Below are 12,860 nucleotides of genomic sequence, written 5' to 3'. Positions count from 1 at the left end.
TCAACACAAAATACAAAACTGTTTTTTGACTTCGAGATGTTAGGAAAAATATTTATGTTACAAAATATAGGGTTGGTTTTTAGTCTAGCCAGTTCATTTTGTGTTGTACATAGGTTTTATTTGTGGGACAATTTCTCTAAATTCACTATGTGCATGTACTCATGTAACTTTTTATTTTCCTTAATAGAAAGTTGTGATTTTTTCTTAAAAAAAAAAACATCTAACCCTTTTATATAAATATTGTCTTAACTAATATATATATATATATATATATATATATATATTATTGTATATTTTAATAAGTTATTTTTTTAAACATATTATATAAAATTCCCAAAATTGCATTCTATAGTTCTTTTGTCCAAAGAAAAAAATCTTCTATTTAATTTCTATTAAAAAATAAAATACATTCACAAATGCTTGTAGCATTCAATGACATTATAGATCCAAAAATTTTGTCTATTATATACATAATAGTTCATCATTTTTCTGTAAAAATCCACATATCAAGAGATCACTGAAGCATAATTATATACAATCTGAATTTATTGTTGAAACAAAGTTAGCCCCAAGTTCTTCAACTGTGATGTAGGAAAGACTGTATATTTTTGTAACGGTCCCGCAATTGAAAATTTGTGGCTTCACATTATATGATAAACATGCAAGATGTGAGAAAGATATATAAGAAAATTTCCTCACTCTATTCAAAATGTTTTGATATACTGGAAAAAGTATATGGTTCTTTAGGCAAGTTTTGCATTCAACCAGTTTATAATATTCATGGAATCTCGACAAACATTGATCTTAGAAATTTGTAGATGTTCAACACATTGTAAAAGAAGCTTTAGTACAAAGAGCTCAACATCGTCGTTAGAGGAGTTTCCTATACCACATGATAAACATAAAAGTGTGCATCAAATATATACAATCTTCCCCTGACCCCCTCAATGTAGGGGGAATGTTGTGTAACCCCATAAAAAAAGGCCCACAACTTGTCTTTTTGGATTTCCCTTGCTATGTGAGAGGTTGTTTTATGGATGTGTCCTTCTAGGGAAAGAGCTCATAATGAATACGTTGTTCAAAGCCACTCTTAAGAAATACTGACCTTGGTCCTAAAAAATAGTCACATTTCATTCCAGCCATATACCCCAATAAACCACAAAGGGAAGTGCCTTTATGGGGTATTTTGGCTTATGTTCTAGCCATGTCTTTAAGCACTCCTCGTCTTGGGTCCCTATAATACTAGTGATTACCCCATTACTATTGTAGTTATACCCCTTATTTATATTGTTGTGCCCCTATTACCCCCATATTGTTATTTCTGTGCCCCATAGAATCCCTCTATTGTTATTTTTGTGGCTTTATATTATTATTGTTAGGTCGGCTGGATTATATTGTGACTCCTTAGACTCCTATATATAGAAAGGAGTTTTTGTCATTTGTATCATCCAATAATTGTTCATTTATGTAATGTAAAGGAGGTTGCCCCCTCGAAGAGGCTGAATTCTAAGGCGTTGATCTATCTTTTCTTGAGCTGGTTTCATAACATTTGGTATCAGAGCTTTGGATTCTAGGGTTTCGCTGCTCCAAACAGGTCATTGTGGCATTTTCACTATAACTTTTTTTTCTGTGACGTTTCAGAAGTCTCAAAAAAAACCCATTTGAGAAGAAATCGCGTTGTACACGTGGAACTTCATACAAGTTCGCTCTTCTGGAAAGGTCTATAATCAGGTCATCTTGGGAGATTGTGCATAACTCTTTCTTGGAGAATCCAATTTGGATCAGACTGGTGGCATTGGAAAGAGGACACAGAGAGCTACTACAGGTCACAAATTCAGAACTAGATGATTGAAAAGTACAGAGATACATCAGAGGCAATATCAAGCTCCTACAAAGTGAAAAAAGGTGTGTAGATTTTTTTAAATTTTTGCTTAAGCTTGGTTTGAAAATTTATTTTGAAGGAATTCAAAGGGCATAGTAGAGCATTATTATCGGTAACTGATGCCCCGAGGAAAGAAAATGCAAACACCTAGTAAGGAACCTGAAAGCTCTAGCATGACTCATGAAGAAGAGGAAGAAATGCTACATGATATATCAAAATTACAAGAACAAGTGCAACAAATGTCACGCTCACAAAAGTTAACAGAAGCTAAGATAAATGGCGTGGAAGCTAAAATAAATGGCATGGAAGCTAAGATGGACAATTTGAAGATAGATTTGAACACAAATTTGAAGACATGCATGGCAGATTTGAAGACAGATTTGGCAAATTTTCTACAAGAAATACTTACTAATGGTGAAAAGGTAGTAAAGGAAACTCATGATGAGAACAAAAGAAATGTTAATCATGATTCCATAGACGCTAATGTTGGATCGAAGAATCACCATATTCCAAAAATCGATATGAGGAAGTTTGATGGCAAGGATCCCGCCACATGGATATTACAGATGGAGCAATTCTTCGATCTCAATAATGTGCAAAACGCACAAAAGGTACGTATGGCAACTGTATATTTGGAACCAAATCAGTTTGTATGGTATCAATGGCTTTGTTCTCGTAAACAATTTATCACTTGGGCAATTTTTACGGAAGAATTGATAGCACATTATGAGGATACAAAAAGCAACACTTTTTTTAGCCAATTGATAAGTCTCAAACAAAAGGGTTCAATAATGGAGCACATTGAGGAGTTCCAAAAATTGAACATAAGGGTAAAAGATATTCCAGAGGAGCATAGGATTGATGTGTTCATAGGGTCTTTAAAGGATAATATCCAACATGATGTTCGCCTTTGGGAACCTGATTCATTAGAGAAGGCATTCAGGTTAGCAAGAAAAATGGAAAGCAAAATTATGGCAACTAGGAAGCATACCACTCACAACTATAAAGACGGAAGTGTTGTTGCCCCTAGTCTTCCACAACCTACAAGGTTGACACCACAACAATTGGAAGAAAAAAGAGCAAAAGGGCTTTGTTACAGTTGTGATAGCAAATACAAAAAAGGTCATAAGTGTGCTGAGAAGAAATTATTCTACATAGATTGTGAAGAGGAAGAAGAAAAGGAGCAAGAAAGGTCAAAAGAAGAGGATATACTCCAGGAACAAAGCCTAGATGAAGAACAAATAAATCCGACCATATCTTGTAATGCATTGGCGGGAATTACCACTCCTCAAACCATCAAGATAGAAGGACAAATCAAGAAGAAAAAGGTAATAGTGTTGATTGATTCAGGAAGCACCCACAATTTTATTCATTGTAGGGTAGCAAAAGAATTGAATTGCTTCCTATATCCAGCACCAGAGTGTCAAGTGATGATTGCAAATGGAGGAACAATAAATTGCTCTGGAAAGTGCCATAATATCAAGCTATCCATGGGAGAATATGTATTGACTAGCCCAATGCTTTCCATTCCAATGGGAGGTGTTGATGTTGTACTAGGAGTCCAATGGCTACAATCCTTGGGTACAATAGCTTTTAATTTTCAAGAACTTTTCATCAAATTTTCTACGGAAGGAAAGGAAGTTGAATTAAGGGGTATTGCAGGGAAACCAGGAAAGATAATCAGCTCTAATGGCATGACAAAGCTTCTAAAAAAGGAGCAAAGAGGTGTAATTGCACAATTATGTTCGCTAGATGTTTCCACATTGGAATCATCTATTTCTCCAGATCTCCAAAAAGTCCTGGACAATCATTCCAAGGTATTTGAGACTCCCAAAGGTCTCCCACCTATGCGTGATCATGATCATGCTATTCATCTGATTCCAGGAAGTGTTCCTCCAAACATCAGGCCGTACAGATATCCCTATGTCCAAAAAAGTGAAATTGAACGTATGGTTGCAGAAATGCTAGAGGCTGGTATAATTCAACCGAGTCAAAGTTCTTTCTCAGCTCCAGTAGTATTGGTGCACAAGAAGGATGGATCATGGCGCATGTGTCTGGATTATAGGGAGCTCAACAAGCTCACTATTAAAGATAAGTTCCCCATTCCTGTCATTGATGAATTACTGGATGAATTGCATGGATCAATTTACTTCACCAAGTTGGATCTTCGTTCAGGATATCATCAAATCAGAATGAAGATTGAAGACATTCCGAAAACAACATTTAGAACTCATGAGGGTCATTATGAATTTTTGGTCATGCCTTTTGGCCTTACCAATGCACCTTCAACATTTCAAGGTTTGATGAATTCAATTTTCAAACCATTCCTTAGAAAATTTGTGTTAGTATTTTTTGATGATATACTAATCTACAGCAAGTCTTGGAAGGATCATGTTGAACATGTTGACAGGGTGCTACAACTATTGGAGGAGAAACAATTATATGCAAAAAGATCCAAATGTTTCTTTGGAGTCCAGGAGGTGGAATATTTGGGTCATATTGTATCTCATGAAGGAGTTAAGGTAGACCCTAGCAAAATTAAAGCCATTAAGGAATGGAAAATCCCCACATCCATAAAGCATCTGCGAGGATTTCTTGGGTTGACAGGGTATTATCGCAAGTTTGTTAAGAATTATGGGAGAATAGCAGCACCTCTAACAACATTATTGAAGAAAGATTCATTTTCATGGACTCCGGAAGCAACAAAGGCCTTTGAACATCTTAAAGAGGCAATGTGCCAAGCACCGGTCTTAGCTACACCAGACTTCACAAAAACCTTTATTGTGGAATGTGATGCTTCAGGAAATGGAATTGGTGTTGTTCTAATGCAAGATGAAAGACCCATTGCTTTTGAAAGTCGTCCAATCAAGGGAAAGTTTTTAAGCAAAGCTATTTATGAGAAGGAAATGTTGGCAATACTCCATGCACTTAAGAAATGGCGACCCTACCTAATGGGAAGACACTTCAAGGTAAAAACAGATCATGATAGCCTTAAATACTTTTTAGAACAAAGATTATCCTCTGAAGAGCAACAAAAGTGGGTCACAAAGATGTTGGGTTATGACTTTGAAATCATCTACAAAAAAGGGAAGCAAAATGTGGTGGCAGATGCACTCTCAAGAAAGGATGAGGATGTGGAAGCATTGTTGTGTGCCATTTCTATTATCCAACCAGATTGGATAAACGAAGCAAGGGAGGAATGGAAGAATGACGAAGAAGTGTGGGCACTTATTCGAAAGCTACAACAAGATTCCAGTACTTCTGATACATTTAGCTGGCAAAATGATTCGTTATGGTACAAAGATCGCTTATACCTCTGTAAGAATTCCCAGCTAAAACAAAAGATTCTTATGGAATTGCACACTTCTCCCTTAGGAGGGCACTCAGGATTTTTAAAAACTTACCACAGGGTTAAGAAGGAATTTTTTTGGGATGGCCTTAAATCAGATATTCAAAAGTTTGTGGCGGAATGTTTGGTTTGCCAACAAAATAAAGTTGAAACAATTAAGACACCGGGTCTATTACAACCTTTATCCATTCCAAGCCAACGTTGGGAGGAGGTTTCAATGGATTTTATCACAGGTTTACCCAAGTCTGAGGGAAAGAGTGTCATCATGGTGGTAGTTGACAGACTTACCAAGTATGCACACTTTTGTGCATTATCACATCCATTTAAAGCCAGTACAGTTTCTACTGCATTTATGGAAACAGTTCAAAAGCTACATGGAAACCCAAAGATTATTGTAAGTGACAGAGATCCCATTTTCACTGAAAATTTTTGGACAGAATTATTTTCTTGTCTTGGTACTCAGTTAGCTCATAGCTCATCTTATCATCCTCAATCTGATGGGCAAACTGAGATAGTAAACAAATGTTTGGAAGGATATCTTCGTTGCTTTGTATCTGATAAACAGACACAATGGGTCAAATGGTTGCCTCTGGCTGAATGGTGGTATAACACTTCCTTCCATACAGCAACAAAAATGACCCCATTTATGGCACTTTATGGGTATCAACCACCATCCATCACATCATATTTAAGAGAAAATTCTAAGGTTCAGGCAGTGGAACATCACATCGAACATCAACAACAAGTCCTCCAACTCTTAAAGGATAACCTCGTGTTGGCACAAAATAGAATGAAACAACAGGCAGATCAACATCGCAGTGAAAGAAGTTTTGATGTAGGTGATTGGGTATTCCTACGGCTACAACCATATAAGCAAATGTCCCTAAAGCAAGCTAAGAAGGATAATAAATTATCACCAAAGTATTATGGTCCGTACAAGGTGTTGCAAAAGATTGGTACTATGGCATACAAATTTGAGCTTCCTGCAGCTTCTCGATTGCACCCAGTTTTCCATGTTTCATGTTTAAAGAAGGTTATAGGCGACAAGCTCCCAATTCAAACAATATTGCCAGAACTTGACGAGGAAGGAAAAATTATATTGGAACCGGAAGCAGTCACAGAAACAAGAACTCGACAGCTACGAAATCGATCAATTTCAGAGTATCTTATCAAGTGGAAGAACTTATCCGCTGAAGATTCCACATGGGAGGATCAGAATTTTATGCAGAAGTATCCAGAACTACTCAAGCGTTGAGGACAACACTTTTTTGAAGGAGAGGGGCATGTTGGGTCCCTATAATACTAGTGATTACCCCATTACTATTGTAGTTATACCCCTTATTTATATTGTTGTGCCCCTATTACCCCCATATTGTTATTTCTGTGCCCCATAGAATCCCTCTATTGTTATTTTTGTGGCTTTATATTATTATTGTTAGGTCGGCTGGATTATATTGTGACTCCTTAGACTCCTATATATAGAAAGGAGGTTTTGTCATTTGTATCATCCAATAATTGTTCATTTATGTAATGTAAAGGAGGTTGCCCCCTCGAAGAGGCTGAATTCTAAGGCGTTGATCTATCTTTTCTATCTTTTCTTGAGCTGGTTTCATAACACCTCGACTTATGGGCTTTCCCATCCATAATTATTTCCAATATTCTTCTTTACTTGAGACCAAACACTTTTTGAAAAAAGGTAGTGGATGAAAAGTTGATTTATGGATTCTTCCCTTTTAGAGACAGAGCGAGCATCGACTGGGTCCTTGGAAAGAACTCCTTTTTAAAATGTCCCATGGGGGGCTTTATTTTGGAGTGCATCTATGTTTCCATATTTTTTTTCCCACCAAGAAGGAGGTGAATCTAATATGTGGTTTTGAACAAAGAATATCCAATTTTTGGCATGTAAGAACCATGTGGAGCTAGTGACCAAACCAATTCATTCTCAACAAATGAAAGAGAAAATAAGATTTAAGACATGGATGGGATATATCGCTCCCATTTATTGTCCCAATTTCCTTCCAATTGTAGTGAATTTTTGCTCTAGTTCACAACTATGGCCTAACAAACCCAGGTCTTCCATATATTTGGGATAAGTAGTAGAACCCATTCCCATTTAATAACTACATTAGAGGCTCAGGTAGAATGTGTAAGTTTCTACTACCGACCCACAAATATTTTCTAATAAGGACTTTGGATCCATCCCTGACTCTCCATTTGAGCCTTTTTAGTATGACTTCCACCAAATTTATAATATCTCTCCAAAGAATTGAACCATTATTGGCAATCTTCCTGGAAAATCTAAGCCATTCCATGAGGGAGTGGGGAGAAAATATTTAGCTTCCATGAATTTGTCACATAGACCTTGCCCCTTAACAAGATTCCATGCACATGTTGAAGCCAATGTGATGGAGAACAAAGGTAGGTTCTTTATACCCCAACCCCCAAAAGATTTTTGGATTAAGATGGAATACCAAACAATAAGCATAAAAGGTTTGCAATCTTGCTTCCCTTCGCATAGATACCTTTTTAAAATCTTCTTGATTTTGCTTAGAATCCATTTGGAATCATGGCCATGGAGGCCCTGTATACAAGAATGGCTTCAATTACTACTTTGCATAGAATGAGCCTCCCACCTTTGGAGAGCCATCTATTACACCAATATCTGATTATGCTTTCAATATTTGCAATTAGTCATGCCCAGTCCTCTTTCTCATAATTTCTAGGCTTTAGGAAAAAACCTAAGTATTTTATCATTGATCCAGGAGGAGTGGGTGGTTTTGAAAAAACATGATGCACCCAATTCAATTCTTCCTGCTCAAGCTCATTTCCTATCAGGGACTTTCTTTCCTGATTTATGATTATTCCTATAGTCAGGGAGAAAATGCTAAGGATGTATTTGGCAGTTTGTAAAGTTCCCATTTCCAAATCAAGGAAGGTGAGTAAGTGAAAATGCTTGAGAAATGTTGTTTCCTTTAATGATGTGTCTTCTCTTCACATCTAAGAGTGCCTTGCTTAAAATTTCAACTATCAAAATAAAGTGAAGGGGGGAAATGGACATCCTTGCCAAGGTCACATTGAGGATTGAAGAAGGGAGTTTTTATCCATTTATGTGGATTTCCATGGAGGATGAATTGATACAACTATAGATGCAATCCAAAAAGGGAGGGGAGAACAACAAGTGTTGAAGGATAAGGCTGATGTATAGCCATTCCACCCTATCTAAGGCCTTAGAGAGATCAACTTTAAAATAATAACCTTTTGTTTTTGGGTATGGAATCTGTGTAGACTCTCTTGTGCAAGGAAAATTGCTTCATGAATTTGCATGTCCTTCAGGAACCCAAATTGCCCCATCGAGATGTACTCAAAGAGGATAGGCTTGAGCCTATGAGATATAATCTTCAAGATTATTTTGTACATGATTTTTCAGAGCTAGATAGGCCTATATTGGTCAAAAGAAGAGGGCTTTTCAAATTTTGAAACCAAGGCCAAAAATATGGCATTGAAAGGGGAAAGTATTCTTCCATTTATCTTGGAGTATTCTACCACACCTAGCAAGTCATCCCCAATACAATTAAAGGATTCTTGATAGAATTATATTGGGAGCCCATTAGATCCAATGATCTTATCCTTCTGAATGCTCTGCATCACATATTCTAGTTTTGCCTTGGTGACTTCCTTCATCAGATCCTGAGTTTCCTCCTCCTCCATAAACATAGGGAAGGAATTTTCCAATTTAAGGATCTTATCAATATTTTCTCGCTCCTATTTCTTGAAGATGGATTTGAAATATGAGCATACCTCATCGACAATGTCCTTCAATTTTTTTGCTTTAAATCCATCAGTTAAAGTAATCTCCCAATTTATGTTTATGCTTTCGTGTGGTTTGCTATTTAGTGAAAATACTTGGTATTTTCAACTCCTACATGAAGCCATAAATCTTTGCTCTTCAACCTCCACTCCTTCTCCTTACTTAAAATTAAGCTCCCTTTATACTCCATATTCTTTAGATTTTCAATTGTTCCTCAGAAGAGGAGGAGTGATTAGTGTTCTGATAAAAATCCTGGAGTTTTGATTCGATTTCTAACGGTAATTTATCATTGTTTAGAAAATCTTCGGCAAAATCACATAATCAACCACACTAGTTGGTTCGAAACGCGTCGACAAAAGATTGATTATGTGATTTTTCCGAAGATTTTCTAAACAATGTTATGGATCACAGAAGTCTAAATTCCTTGGTAATTTATCATCTCGGGCCTTTTCTCCTTGGACCAAGAGGAGATGACTTTTTTGGCCTTTTAAAGGTTTTCTTGGAATTGAAAATGGGGGGAAGATCCCAATTTAGAGTAGAAAGGGGTGCAAGCTTCCTTGTTTTTTTCCATAAGTGAGGGGTGTTCTAGCCAACCGGGGTTAAGATTGAAAGGACCCATTGGCTTGGAAGGCCCTGCATCCATATCTAATACAATAGGCTAATGGTTTGACTCTTCTCGAGGTTCCACTCACTGTTTGAAGTGTAAGTTTTGATCCAAGAATTTTTCTAAAATGAGTAAGCAATCTAGTCTCTTAACCACATATGCCTCCCCAAGTTTTTTGTTTGTCCATATTAGGATATTTTTTGGTAGAAGGATTTCAATAAGCCTCACAAAGTATAAACAATCAACAAAGAAATGTGTCAGGTGTCCAACACAGAAATTGAGGTCTCCCCCAATGCAAGTACTGTCTGAGTCGAAGTAGGGAAGATTGAAGATTTTTTTCTAATAGTTTTTCAGTCCTAATATGGACCACATACATTTATTCCCCCTAACGAATGATCAAAATCCCTTACAAAGAATTTTTTTTTTAAACACGACCAGGAAGCCCAAACCTGGGAGCAGTGAATGGAAGTGTCCAACCATCAGGTAATTAAGCCCCCTGACCTACCAATTTCATTAGAATAATGAAATGACGAGGAGACATAAGAGCTAAGAGGATTGGAATGACCTTCTGGCCTTCCATCATAGTTTCTTGCAAAAAATAGCCTAGGGGAGGAGCACATTTATTAAACGTCTTAGGCCAAGGGATTTTGTGGGGTTGGCCAAACCCCTTCTATTATATGAAAAATTTCTCTTCCAACCTCGTTAAGGGGGGTATCTCTCTGAGTACCTTGATAATGGAATTTTTCTTTCCCAATTTTACTTTTGTCGAAACATATTGGATGGCCAACGAGATGTGTGATTTCCTATCCCTTCCATGTGTTGGAGGGGCCAACTAAGATACTACCCCCAATCCCCCATAGGGGTGAAACCCCCTAAATAAGGGTGATCCAGGAGGATCTTGTCAGATCAATTGCACATGTTCAGTTTCATCGTCAACATTCAGTGTCCGATATCTTCAACTTTGATAGTAATGTTATGGTTGTCCAGGATGTCAATGGTTGATATGGTTTTCATGTTGTTTGAAGGATAGGGTTTGGTTGTCGACTCATGTTCGTCGTCAGCTCCGCTAGGGTTTTCTAGTCAATTTTGGTCCATCGTTATTGTCATATGCGCTTGAATGTCACTTTGTGATAATTTGTTGTAATGGGTTTTTTAAGAGCAAAATGATGTAAAGACTAAAACCTAAACCTAAGTCCTAGCACTAAAAAGCTATGGTACAAAACAAATACAAACCCTACATCCTAACCTATACCTAAACCATACATTACAAATCTATGCATTAAACCTAAGCACTAAAACCCTCTCAGACCTTTGTAAAACATTACAAAAAACATATAATAGTTAACCGCGCTATCGACCGCAGCGAAACTGTGTTCATGTGAGCGGATAATGGAGCTAACATCTACGGGTAAGGAAGTTGTCAGAGGTTAGAGTTAACCGCAGAATCAAACCACAACGGATCCATGAAACATGTGAACCGGTGAAGCTGTGACAGTCACCGATAGTTGTCACATTGAAATCACCAAAGCTTACCGTTAGCAGGACCCCCGAAGGTGACCTACATCGGTATCTATCTGTGGTTAGTTTGAAGCCTAGTCACATGACAACTGTTTGTTCAGCGTGCAGGTTGTTGATCGCCAGTGGTTCGGAGGGCTAAACTATGGTATTTTGGGTTTTTATTTTTTTCATACAATTTCTTATTCCACCTCCATGTAAACCTATCACTTGGTGTCATTGGATGACAAGACTGAGGGATATGAACCCAAATTTCAACCAGTTCATGCCAATCTTGGGCATAAGGAGTTAGGATATGTCTAAAACCTTATAAAGTTAGAGTTGGGCTCATTGAAGAGGGGATGGAGTGGTTTTGAGTTTTGTATGCAGATTTTGGAGGATATAAGATGTTTTGTTTTCAGTGTAACAAGAGCATCGAGAGTCGGAATTGGGAACTGAGACAAGTGTTGGAAAGCTATTTCAGAGAGCTTTCTTGTGACAGTGACCAAAAGTGCTTGTGTGCATAATCAGTCTGGTTAATTTTCTGTGTAATTGACCTCCTCAAATTCGATCCTAATAAAGCGGTTGCCTATCTTGAAAGCGGACCCAGAGACATAGTCCATCAGGGACGAACTCCGTAATCAACCTTGCTGTTTGGTTTCGATGTGTTTTGTTGTTTTCCACATCTTTTTGCATCTTACATATGTTTCAATTATGTCGTCAATTCATCCCTTTTTAGTCGATTCTCACGGTTCAAGTACTTTAAGTTAACATTCAATTAACCAATGACAATAATCAACTCTACTTCAGTTTAACATATGATTATTTCAGATCATATAATTTGGTATCAGAGCAGGTTGTGTTTGTAGAATTTGTCAGTGAATGTTAACCAGGTCAAAGTCACAACGCGGAGAAGGAATCCTCGAGGAGATTGATCTAGAGATTGGAAAGTGAAGAGTCGTTCATAAGCTGACTATGATAGCATCTGATGTAGGTGAAAATCGTGAAACTAAGATAAGTGAGGAACAGTTCCAGCAAGCATTCTTGAGTATGCGGCAGATGTTGGGAGAACTATACAAAGATAAGAAGGCGAGAGATGCAGCCTCTTCTTCAAAGACATCGAAGAATGACAAAGGTAAAGGCAAGGTTGATAAACCTCCTTCACCTCCATCATCATCATTTTCTTCTTCTTCTTCCAGTGCAGAATATTAAACATAAAAGAAACCCAAGAAAACATCTCTTTTGAAACTTGATGTAAAATTTGAGTTACCTATTTATGATGGCAAAATGAATCCTGAAAAGCTAGATAAATGGATTAAGCAGTTAGAAGTGTATTGTCGTATTCAGAATATTTCTAACGATAAAACGGAAATTAAGTTAGCTACACTTAGAGTGGGGGGAAAACTTTAATTTGGTGGGAAAGTAAAACTCAGATAGATGTAAAGCAAAAAGTTAAAGTCATCTCTTCATGGTCTAAGTTTTTAAAATCTCTTAGAAAATAATTCTATCCTTTAGGATACATGCATCAATCTGTTATTGATTGGAAACACTTGAGGCAAGGTAAAGGGCAGAGTGTTCAGGAGTTTACTCAGGAGTTCAGAAAGAAAGCATTGGCGCTTGGTATTTCATTGGATACACGTGAAACTTTATTAAAATACATCGGCAGTTTACATTCATATTTGTAGCATACATTATTAATGTTTAATCCTAATGATTTTGATGA

Source organism: Pinus tabuliformis, chromosome 7 (assembly GCF_031772625.1).
Source record: "Pinus tabuliformis cultivar Carrire ecotype Pingquan chromosome 7, CPIR1, whole genome shotgun sequence".
In the NCBI taxonomy this organism is placed as follows: domain Eukaryota; kingdom Viridiplantae; phylum Streptophyta; class Pinopsida; order Pinales; family Pinaceae; genus Pinus; species Pinus tabuliformis.
This window is presented reverse-complemented; position numbering follows the sequence as displayed.